Raw genomic sequence first — 13,326 nt, 5'->3', positions numbered from 1 at the left:
TTAATATGTTCCCCATCATCTTGTATATTTTGTCATGTCCCTATAGGTAACCTATATAGTAGTTACTGAATATTTTCCAGGAGCTCCATGAAAGCAGGCCACAAGTATTCCTTGTTAAGTCTTACATTACCAGTCCTAGCACAATGCCTACCATATATAAGTACTAAGCAAATATGAAGATAATTTATTAAATAGCATGGTAATTCCAGAAATTTTATCAGATTGTTTTGCTGTCAGGCCCATATGCTATGCCCGTACCAGTTGAGTGATAATGAACCACCTGTTCAGGCCTAATTTCATGCCTTTTAGAATGTGTAATATTTAGTTTTTATTCAAAGGACTTGCTTATAGGAATATTATTCTTCTAATTGAAAAAAAACATCTTAAGAGAATTATGGACAGAAGAACATCTATCACTCAAGGTTAGATGCTGAAGAGAATTGTGGCTGCATATATTTAATTACTATTGGGAAAAATCAAAGACCTTTATCTTAATACCCTTTGTAATGTATATCATGACATACTTTCTGCATTTTGTGCTGATTTCATTTGTGACTGAAATGTCTGTGCCTTCTCTCTCTTCTCACTAAATGCCTAATTGTTCTCCAAGGCCCTGATTAAAGGATACTTTCTCCAGAAGGCTTTAAATGTACATTTGCCCCATGAAGAATTCATTACTCACACTTCTTTTCTTCCAGAACATTTTGTACATTTCTCTATTTTATTGATTACAATGTATTTATAATTGTATATGTTGAAGTCTAATATTTTTAGTTTCATAAAAGTTTATATTATTGTAGAATTAACCATGGGTGTTGAAAAAGAATAGCATTCACAATGCTTAATTCTTCTTTTATTTGAGCTAGTGTATTTTTAAGTCAGCAATCTGTGCGTAGTCATATATGTAACTAATCATTTTTCTTTTTTTTTTTCTCACTTCTCCAGTTAACTCAGGTAGCTTGGTTCACATACAGACTCTAAAAGCCAGATTGTAGTATAAGAAGAGTGAAAAATGTGTGTTTGTATATTAAATGATTAGGTAAAGCTTTAACAAACTAGAGTTTAGAAAACTGAAGAAAAATGGCAAAGCTTGCCACCTGATAAAACCTACTTGTGTGAGTTGCATCTGAAAATAACCTCCCTTCCTTCGCTTCGATGCATATATATTAACCTTGGGTCAAGTGGTTAAGATTCTATCCAGGACTATGGCATAGGGTGGTGGGAACCCAGGGAGAACCACGTAGTATACCTGGGTTAGGGAAAGATAGCTGACAGTCTGGAAAAACTGAAACAGCTAACATTTGCAAGGTAGATCACCAGAAGAGAAGTTGTTGCACAGAAAGAGTCCTAAAAATCTGCAGAGGGTCCTCCTTAGGTATTCAGCACAGTCCTGATAAAAGCACTTATGTAAAGAAACTACCCATGTTTGAGAAAAGAAGCACCTAAAAGTGTTCGAGTAAACAGTACTTGGTCCTCATACAAGGCTGGGAATTGTGCCTGTTCCAACAGAAATAAACGGGAAGGCTCATACATGATGGGACATTGGGAAAGTGTTCAGTGCCAATCAGATAATCTGTAATTAACATATCCTAAAAACAAATCCTAAAGAATGAAACAGTGTCCTCATAACTGAACTCCATACTAGAGCAAAGCTCTAGAATATTATCAAGGAACCAGTATTCAGCTGTCTAAAATTTATGATATCTGGCATACATGCATAATTATCAGGCATTCAAGAAGCTAGAAAATATGACCTCTGCTAAAGTGGAAAAAACAACAATCCATCAATCAAAAGTCAGACTGACCGATGGTAGAATTCTCATAAAAAGACACCAAAGTAGTTACTGCATTAGTTCTGCATTTCATATGTTCAAAACATTGAGATATGAAAAATATTAAAAAGACCAAAATATACTTACAGAGATAAAAACTGTAATGTTCAAGTTGAAAAACTCACCAAATGAAAATAAAGATTAAAAGTTATAGAAGAAAAGATTAATGAGTTTGAAAACATTATAATAGAAACTAAACAAAATGAAACACAGCAGAAGAAAAAGAATTTTTAAATATAATTAAAGTTTCATAACTGTAGGATAACTATAAGCAGCTACATATCCAAAAATCTCAATGAACCCCAAGCATAAGACACCTGAAGGGAACTACAGCAAAATACACTGTAATCATATTGCTCAAAACCAACAAAAAGAGAAAATGTTAAAAACAACAAGAAAAAAGACACATTACATTTATGCAAATTTCATTATAAACAATGAAAAGGAGACAACAGTAAAGGAAGATTTTTAAAGTGTTAAAAGAAATGTAAACTGTCTGCCTAGAATTTCATAGATAGTCAAACCATCAGCAGTGACATAGAATACTTAAACAATACTATCGAGTGGCTTGACCTAACTTAATTTTGTAGAGCACTTTATCCAAGAATAGCAAAATACGCATATATCTCAAGTGCACATAAAAGATTTATTAAGATAAAGGATATTTTAAAACAAAAAACCCAACTATCAATAATCTTATAAAAATTTAGGTCATAAAAAGTATGTTTTCTACTAACCACAATGAAATTAAATTAGGAATACATAACAAAGATTTTTGAAAAATCCCCAAATATAGGAAAATAAATAACAGTTTGTCAAATACATATAAGATAAACAAAATTAAAAGAAAAAACGTATTTTTAATTCATTAGAAATGAATATGCAAAATATCAAAAATTGCTGGTCACTATTGAAGCAATTCATAGATGAATTATATATATCACTGAATGATTATGTTAGGGGAAAAATACAGAGTCTTGAGTCATTGTCCTCAGTTTTTTCTTGAAAATTAGCATAAGAAGCCTAATTAATCCAAAAGAAAGCAGATGAAAATAAACAATAAAGATAATAGTGGAAATTATTGAAACAAAATGTCGAAAATGTGTGGAGGAAATAAATGAAACAGAAAGTTATGCCTATGAGGAGATTAATAAAATTGATAAGCCTTGAAGCTGGCTAATCACAAAATAGGGAGATGGCAGGAATGATCAATAACAGTAATGATAAGGTAACATCGCTACAGATTCTAAAGAAAGGACATTAAAGGGATCATAAAGCATTTTATTAGCAACTTTATGCAAACAAATATAAAAAATAAAATAGATCCCTTTAAAGACAAAACTGCCAAATTCATTCAAGAAGAAATAGATAAATTGAGTAATCCTATATTTGTTAAAGACACAAAATACATATTTAAATTTTTTTCCACAAAATAAACTAGTGAAGTGTGCCAAACAAGTAAGAAAGAAATAATATAGATTGTATAAAAACTGCTCAAAAAAGTTAAAGTGAAGACAATGTTTCCATCTTCATTCTATGAGAATAGAATCATCCTGTTATCAAAATCAGATGAACAAAAATGGAGACTAATATTCCTCTTGAATATATAGGCAAAAGTTCTAGGAAGAAAATGAAACAATAACGCAGAATTAGCAAACAAAATCCAACCATATTATTTGGGTTAAGATATAATGACTGCATGTGATTTATTTTAAGAATGTAAGATTGTTTTAAAATTTGAAAATCCATGTATCACAATATTAACTAAAAAAGATAAGCCATATGATTATCCCAGTAGATGTAGAAATAACATTTGACAAAATTCAACTTACTTTCTTGATGAAAACATTCAGCAAATAGGAAGAGGAGGGAACTTTGTCAGAAATTCATCATCTAAACACCCATGTGTCTCATTCCTTAAACATTTGAGGGGAATAAAATCTGCAAGAAAATTTCAGTGGTCAAACATAATTTCACATTACAACAAACTCCTTATCCGTTTGTTAAATATGAAGCTGGATATACTGACTCAATCTCTCCCCCACAACACATACTTTTTTCTCTCCTCTCTTTTCTCTCCTTCCCTTTTTTCGTTTACCCCACCAACTCCTGCCCCCTCCCTGCCCTTCTCTTGTCCATTTCCCTCACATGTTTCAGCTTTTCTAGTACCTCTTCATCTATTTTATATTATTTTATTTTATTTATTTTATTTTATTTTGAGATGGAGTTTTGCTTTTGTTATCCATGCTGGAGTGCAATGGTTAAATCTCCACTCACTGCAGCCTCCACCTCTGCCTCAGCTTCCAGAGTAGCTGGGATTACATACGCCTGCCACCACACCAGACTAATTTTTGTATTTTTAGCAGAGATGAGGTTTCACCATGTTGGCCAAGCTGATTCCAAACTCCTGGTTTCAGGTGATCCACCTGCCTTGGCCTCCCAAAGTGTTGGGATTACAGGACTGTTCATCTCATTTTTAAATGTCTCAAATCTTCACCTCACTCCCAAGCCTTACCTCTTTCCCTCTTGGTGGAAAGTGGAATTTCAACTCCGCATCTAGATGACTTGTGCTTTTGCACTAATGGAGACCAGGTGGCTCTATTTTTTACTCATCAATTATGCCATATGCGGATTTCTTCTAGAGAATGTATAAATACAAACCTTTTTGCTGTACTTGAGATGATCAAGCTTCTCTGTTCCTTTCTGTGCCACCTCTTCTCCCCAGCTCTTTATGGGTGGGAGGCAGTAAGTGTGCACATTTAATGTGTGTGTTAGTCCTTTTGCATACTCACACAGGAGACAGCAGCAACCAATCAGATTAGATAGCCTAGAATGAATGGCTGACCAATCACAACAGCTGTTACTCTTATCCCAGAATATACCAGTTAAGTATTGGCTCTATAAATACCAGTTATGCATGTATATTCATTATTTAACTATTTTTTCAGTCATAATTCCATAATTGTACCATGTTTATATGAACTCAATTTATGTATATAGGCTTTAATAACTTTTGTTGGAATAAAAAGTGCATAAAACCAAAGTTACCATCTTAATAATGTATACACGTACAGTTCAATAGTGTTAGGTGCATCCACATTGTTATTTAAGAAATCTCCAGAATATTTTCATCCTGTAAAATTGAAACTTTATACATTTACATAACTCCCCAATTTCCCCTCTCAACAGACTTTTGTTTCTATGAGTTTAACTACTATAGATAACTCACATAAATGAAATCAGATATTTGTCTTTTTGTGTTTGGGTTATTGCATTTAATGCAGTGTCCTCAAGGTTCATCCATATTGCAGCATGTGTCAGAATTTCCCTTCTTTTTAAGGTTGAATAATATCCCATTGTATATATGTAACATATTTTGTTCACCCATGTAGTTGTAGATGGACACAAAGGTTATTTCCACATCTTGGCTACTGCGAATAGTGCTTCAATGAATATCGGTGTGCATATTGCTCTTCCAGAATCTTCTTCAATGCTTTGGATGTATATTTAGAAGTGGCATTGCTAGATAATACAGTAATTCTTTTTTTTTTTTTTTTTTGTTTTTTTGGGGCACTTTTATTTTTTTTTCATTGGAAGCTTGGCGTTTTTGCTTTTTTACAAGCATTCCGAGTTCTTTACATTCTAACCAAGATTTTTTATTCTTTGGGTTTTTTTTTTTTTTTTTTTGCTTTTTAAATTTGACAGTAGTTCACCTAGCCCTGTAGCAACATGTAGCCTTTTGGCTTCAGATTCTTAGCACAGTCTTGAACTCATAATATGTACTTAATGAAATAAAAAAAAAAATCACTATTAGCAAATTATACTGGTGGAGTAAACATTCCTTTGCTAATAACCAATTTGGACAAAAAGATTGAAATATATAATAAACTTTTATGAGGTATATGAACACAGTGGACGTTCCATGCAGGACCACAAGTTCACATTCACATTATTTACACATGACCAAGAACCACACAGCAACTTCCTGATGCATTATTAATTCCCTGTGGATGCCTTACTGCTTTTCTATGCTTATCCATAAATGCATGAGTGCTTAATTTAATCTGATGTCACTCCCAAAAGCTGGTGCGAAGCTGTACCATTCCCGCTGTCACGATCAAGAAGGTCAAGTGGCCTCGACAAAGAAGGCCTGAACATGAGGACATGCTTCTGGTTCAGACATAATTATAATGATGTCGTCAAATTAATATTAAATTTATGGGAGCTGTATTCTATAAATAATGTATTTATTTTTTAAAGGCATCCCTGGGTTCTCTCAAGCCAGGACTGCTGCTCTGACAGAGCGGAGGCATGCCAGGAACAGAGAGCAGACAAATTGTTCAGCATGGTTTAATTTTTTATGCATGTTTTATACATAAGTAAATTGGAACATGAAGATTAGATCACACTCCAGCTGTTTGTTTTTTAACTGTCTTGCCCCTTCTAAGCTACTCCAAGACAGTAATCAGTACTTTCTTCTCCCTGGGGTTATATACGAACACAGTGCCGAAGGGTCATTAACCTGAGGCAAGTGGATACATGTTTCCTCTTCAGGCAATGGTCACCAGGCATGCCTCCTTTGGTTACCGCCATTAAATTGCTTTTCAGCTTTTTCTTGAGTTTTTTTTTTTTTTTTTAATAAAATTGAGAATCATCGAGGTTAAACCAATTGCCAAAGATTACCCAGCATATTGCTGTGTGAGGTGCTATTCAACAAAGCAGTTTATTTTCTTCTGTTCTTTATTAAATCACATTAAATGAAAGCAGAAATTATTTTCTCCTAAATAAACTTTTATTTCACTTCACTAGCACAGAGCCTTATTTTCCAAGCACCTTTTCTGGGTGAAATAAATGCGGAAAGAGGTGAACATAGAAACAGGTCTGTCTCACTACAATAGCATTTTAAAGTTTTATATGAAGAATAATGCCTATAGTCAAACAAAATAAGTCACTTAACAGGTGGTCATTGATGATTGTTTTTTATACATGAGGTGCTGTTTAAGCAATCTCCAAGATTAAAAAATATCATGCAAATGCATGGTTTGTATGGTGAAGGAGCATATTTACTGGCTATAGAAAGAAGATGCAAAACAACCCTAACTCCTCCACGAAACTCAAATATCTTGTGTGTCAAGAGCATCCTCAAAGGTACTCTCAATTTAAGGAGCACCCTAAACAGTGCCTGGCTTTATCTAACACCTGATAGCTTCCTGTTCCTGAATGCAACTCCTGAACATGCTTCCTTCCCAAACATCTTTCTTGAAGGGATACTAACCCAGGGAAGATAGATGGATGACTCACTGTGGAGGTGCTTAAATGTGATGCAAACATTTGGACATTGTCACGTTTATGAAGTCAACTAGTGATGCATAAACTGAAAAAGAGTAGCGAATGGAGTTTCTTGGATAGATAATGTTCAAGATGTTTTGACATGTTATCAAAATCCAATAAAGTGATTATGTTATATCAATAATGCAGAACATTGAATAATTTACAAGTACTCATTAGGAGGCTAATGATCACACTCCTTAAGACCTTGAGGCAGCCCCTCAAATACGTTTCTTTAATTTCTTTGGCAGCTATTATGGGAATCTGGCATCCATATAACTTTCTTTTCTTATTCTCCTCCTTATGACATGCAAGGCACTTAGAGTACCCTCAATAAAAATACTCTATAAATACAAAGGTCATATTTTTCTTTGGCTTTAAATGTTTTATTTCCCCCTGTAACTGTAAGTTGTGTTTTTACTCTGTAATCTTCATAATTTATTAAATGATTTCCTCTTTTAATATCAGTTAATATTTCAAAAGTCTTTCCACAAATAATTGGGCCATGATATTACTGGACATTCAATGGTTCACTAAATCATAGCTATTTCTCAAATATTTTGGCTCAACAGGATGAGGAATTTTCTGAAAAACACGAATTATTATATACCTTTAAACTGAATTTGATACGGAGGAAACTACCTTTGAATTCTGTTCGCTTTGATTTAGAAATCTTCAAACAAATTTATTTATTCATCTATGAATATTTAAGTGGAATAATTTAAGAGAAGTAAAGTGCTCCATTATCTTCAGGATGTTTGTTTTTTCAGCTAGAGAATCAAAGTATTTTAGCCAACTGGAAGACAATAAACAGTTACAAATAATACCAATACTAAACAAAACAAACAATAATTGCTATGGAAAGTTTAAAGAGAGATTTGTGTGGACAGAATTATGAAATTATAGATCACAAAATAATATCCATAGATTATTTCATATACAACTTCTGAATTTTGTCAGTCTTAAATTACGAGATAGTTGATTTTATGAAAGTTTAACGCCAGGAAACTTTCTATGTGCTAGGCACTATGCTATATGGTAACAAAGAAACTTACGGACAACAGTGTGTTCTGGCAGAAATGAGTTCAATCGAGGTAATTGCCTTGCAAATAAATATTGCTGAACTTAGAACAAAGTTAAAATAACAAAGGTGTGACCCAAAACATGAGGTGTTCAAAAAGAGGGATTAATTGAGATTTGTTTGAGGTGATTAGTGGATAGGAATGTATGCTAATAGATGCATTTGCTAGGATTATATTGTGTAAAGGATAGGGTAAAACAGGATTTGTTGCACCTTTGAAAAGCAGTGTTTTCTATTGGCATTATAACATATTACCACAAATTTAGTGGCTTAAGGCAATACACATGGATTGTCTCACCATCATGAAGAACAAAAGTCTTACTGGGCTAAAATAAAGATGTTGGCAGGGGACCATTTTGTTCTGAGGGCCCCAGAAGGCAATCCATTTGTTTCCTTGCCTTTTCCACTTGGATGCTTAGATGCAGGGTTCCTTTCCTCCATCTTCAAAGCCACAAAATGCTTGACTTTTTCCTGCACCCCCTCAGTTTTCTCTTACCACAGCTAGAAAAGTTTCTTCCCTTTTAGGGATGGAAGAAATTAAATTGACTCCACCTGGCTATTTCATTATAGCCTCCTCCTTAATTTAATCACACATGACAAATCCCTTTGGCCAGGTAAGGTAACATATTCACAGGTTCCTGGGGTTATGATGTGGACATCTTTGGGAGAACATTCTTCTGCCTACCAGAAATAATTTAATGTATGTAAAATTTGCTTTTTCTTTCTTTTTTTATTAGCCAATTTTTTTCTGTTGACCAAGTGGGAAAAGCTTTTTGTTAGATATCAATAATAATAAATCTCTACTTTAAAGGAACATAGAGAGAAGAAAAGACAGAAATAAATGTAGATTCAGATATGCCTATGCATACAAAGGTGGCAAGTGTATAATTCATATATATAATTTTTTGTTGTCTGCTGTCTCCAACATTCTCTTTTTGTTTTTTTTGTTTTTGTTGTTGTTGTTGTTGTTGTTGTTGTTTTGAGACTGAGTTTCACTCCTGTTGCCCTGGAATGTAATGGTGCCAGCTAGGCTCACTGCAACCTCCCCTCCCAGGTTCAAGCCTTTCCCCTGTCTCAGTCTCCAGATTAGCTGGAATTACAGGCGCCAGCCACCCACATCCCAGCTAACTTTTTGTACTATTAGTAGAGCTGGGATTTCACCATGTTGACCAGGCGGGTCTTGAACTGTTGACCTCAGGTGATCCACCCGCCTCGGCCTCCCAAAGTGCTAGGATTACAGGCATGAGCCACCTCGCTCAGCCGTATATTTTCTAAATTGTCTAAAATTGGGTTGTCTGCAGAAGAGATATTTGATAAATACGTGCTCATGAATAAAGTGAAAGTTTCATCTCATAGGTGCTCAAATCTGTAATGAATATGTTGAGATAGTCCTATTTTATCAATAAAATCACAGGCAAGGCATAAAACCAACAATTTCTTACTGTATATTCATTGTTCTCTCTAATCTTGACCACTGATGAAAAATACTGGCACCAGTCTCCTGAGCCTAATTCCTCATAGACCCCAAATAAGGACACTCTTCCCACTGTGTCCTGTCCTGTGGTGCCAACAACTGTGTACTGATGGTGTTGCCTTGTACCTCAACTCGTGTCTGCACATACGGGTAGTTCATGTGAGTCATGTTTTTAATGATATTGACAACTGGACAGGTTTTGCATTGTAGCCTCACAAGCAAGAGAAAGGAAGGTGGCTCTGCTTAAGTTATGGTGTTGTGCCAGGAAACAAAAAATAGCAGACCCTGCGGCTTTTGTCACCAGCTCAAATAAATACTTATTGAAGAGGAGAATACTAGATAGTGGTATTTGTTGACAAATCTATAAGGAGCACACACAGACACATAGATACACTGCAGGTACCACGGATCTATATCATATGAAATGGTTGTCACTAGCCATAGTGATAATATGAACCTAAATTAAAATTAGTAAAATTAAATAAAAGTAAGTCAGTTTCTTAGTCACTGCAGCTACATTTTAATACTCATAAATTGGATGTGATCGATAACCTATTGTGTTGAAAAGTTCAGATACAGAATATTTTCAGCATGGTGGAAGTTTCTTTTGTACAGAAGTGGTCTGTATAAAAACAAACACATGGCTGGGCATGATGGTTCAAACCTGTAATCTCAGCACTTAGGGAAGCTGAGGCAGGTGGATCACTTGAGGTCAGGAGTTCGAAACCAGGCTGGGCAACATGGTGAAAACTCCATCTCTACAAAAATACAAAAATTAACCTGGCATGATGGTGGGTGCCCGTAATCCCAGATACTTGGGAGGCAGAGGCGGGAGAATAATTTTAACCCAGAAAGCGAAGGTTTCAGTTAGCTGCTATCATACTATTGCACTCCAGCCCAGGCAGAGTGAGATTCCGTCTCAGAAAACAAAACAAAACAATACAAAACAGCAATAACAAAGCATATACATAATATAATCTAAATTTGGTTTTTACTATATAATATACCATACTGTCAATGTACTTCTAGTCAAACACACTTCTCAGATGTAGGAAAAGACCATGATAATTTACCTTTTTTAGATTTCCAATACATTAATTAAGATAATGTTTGACCTGCTTTATACATTTTACAATATTTACACTTAATTATTAGAGAGTTTTGTTTTTTTTCTGAGAACATGTTTATTTCAAAATTTTATTTAAGTATGTGTATTTGAAGAAAAAATAAGGATATTGTAATAGGGCTCTCCAGAGAAAAAGAACCAACAAAAACACATAAACACACACACAAACACACACACACACACACGGAGATTTTTTTTATAAGGAATTGGCTTACATAATTATGAAGGCTGGAAAGTCCCACAATCTGTGCAATCTGTAGTGTGCAAGCTAGAAACCCAGGAAAATTGTTCATACAGGTCCAAAGCCTGAAAGAGAGTTGATGATATAGATTCTAGTCCATGTTTGAAGGCCTGAGAACCCTTCAGAAACATTGAGGGTAGAAGATTGATGCCCTAGTTCAAGCAGTTAGGCAGAGAGCAAATTCATTCTTCCTTTACTTTTTTGTTCTGTTAAGGCCTTCAATGAATTGAATTATGCTGAATTACATGGGAGAAGCAATCTGCTTTACTGAATCCACCAGTTCCAATGCTAATCTCTCTTGGAAACACTCACAGACATGCCCAGATATAATGTTTTACCAAATATCTGGGCATCCTGTGATTCAATCAAGCTGACACATACAATTAACTATCACATTTCCTATCTGAATGGGAGACTAAAGCCACATATAAATTCTCTATTCTGTCTTTGCTAGTATGAACCACATTAACCCAATGTTTAATAAATAACTATGTAAATATATTGTTTAATCAATCAATCAATATCATAGTTTTCAATGACTTTGCATTTTTTTAAATTATTACCTATTTTTAAATCTGTAGATCTGAAGTTTCTGAAACAAAGTGCCATGCACTGTTTAGGGTTTTTACAGCATGCTTTAATATATATCTGAGACCATATGTACCATTTTAAACCTCCACTAGTATTGCATGAATATGCCCATATTGCATGAATATGCCTACTAGATTTCATCTTTCTTTTTGCATAATTGATCTGATTTAAATTATGCTATCCTGTGATGTTCAGCTGTATTATCAGTTTTATTTCCTTGAGCAGCACTTTAAAATGCAATAGAAAATCTCCATGTTGTGCAATTCTGAAAAGAAGGAGGAATGAAAGGGGAAATTTTCAAGCAGAAAGAAGCCATTCTTGGACTCAGGGATTCAACTGAAGAATATTTCTTGTGAGAACTATGAGTTGATCAAATAAATGTCAGATACACCTGCATGTGCTACGGTCATCTTGGAAGTACAAGAAGAGGCCCTCCCTAAAGTTCATTCAGCCTCATGACACCACATACACCAAGAAGCTATGACAAAGGTTTTACTTACAAAATTGAGGTCTTAAGGAGAGAAGGGCAGGTCTCTTAAGCAGTTCTGAAATATCTTGGGACAGCAAGAAAGGCCTGGGTGGGTGTTCACTGAATTTAGTGTATGGGACAGTCCTCTGGTACAGTCAGGAACTTGCATGGTTTTAATCGCCCACTGGTGCCAGTGTCTGCCCCACAGAGCCCCGCTGCACAAAAGATGAATAAATTCACTCGGACACAATATTCAGTGAATGAGTGGACTAGGGGTGTCTGTGGCCAGTCACCCAAAGGAGTTAATGGCTGCCAGCACTGACTCCCTGGCCTTGCTGGCCTTTTCTCTGCACACATTAAATGACAAAAGCTGTAAGTCAACACCACTAGAGGGTAAAGATTAAAGGCCAGGTTCCAAGGCCTAAAGCAAACATCATTAGTGGGTAATATACTTCTGCCGACCTCCCTTGAGAGAGCCATCTGGAAGGATAAAAGGTTAGGACCACATGAATAGACAAGTTATTCAGATAAACTCCTCACATTCCTTTGTTTCTACTCTAATTTATTTATCTAAGGGGACAAGGCTGCCTTCAGCCAAGTACTATAGTAAAAAACCTCCAGGCCTTCCAAAAGAGTTTGGGTATACTCTCTATAACTAAAATTTCTCCCACCAACCTGACTGAACCCCCACACACTGGCACCAAAGATGAAAATACCTAGCCTTTTTCATCAGCTTGACCATTGTGGGGCACAAGGGGAAGAAAAGAGGGGTGACTTAAAAGCCACCAGCAATTAGATATCAAAAAATGGGGTCACATTCCTCCTTATAGTATCTGTGTATTTTAACCATCCTCAGTTACTACTGTATATGTGTTCTGTATAAGTAATTCAGTTTCTAGGAATTACTTTGTTTGCTTTTAGCCTTTGTTTTCTATAGCTTCAGCAGGAGGTCCTTGATTTGCTGTCTCCTTTCCTTTGTTCACAAGCATCTCTGTTGCCCTTGAGAATTAATTTTATGTTTATCTTTGCATAATCTGGGAATCTCAAAAATTCTGTTATGCTTAAAGTTTTTCTAAATCCAATTTCCCAAAAAAGCCTAATAAATAAAAGAAGTGCTTTGCCTTCAAAAAATAAATCAATCACTTTTGTGTAAGTTATGTCAAGATAATTCCCAAATCCAGTTT

Source organism: Sapajus apella, unplaced genomic scaffold (genome assembly GCF_009761245.1).
Source record: "Sapajus apella isolate SASKATOON/1434 unplaced genomic scaffold, GSC_monkey_1.0 scaffold120, whole genome shotgun sequence".
NCBI classification, from domain to species: domain Eukaryota; kingdom Metazoa; phylum Chordata; class Mammalia; order Primates; family Cebidae; genus Sapajus; species Sapajus apella.
This window is presented reverse-complemented; position numbering follows the sequence as displayed.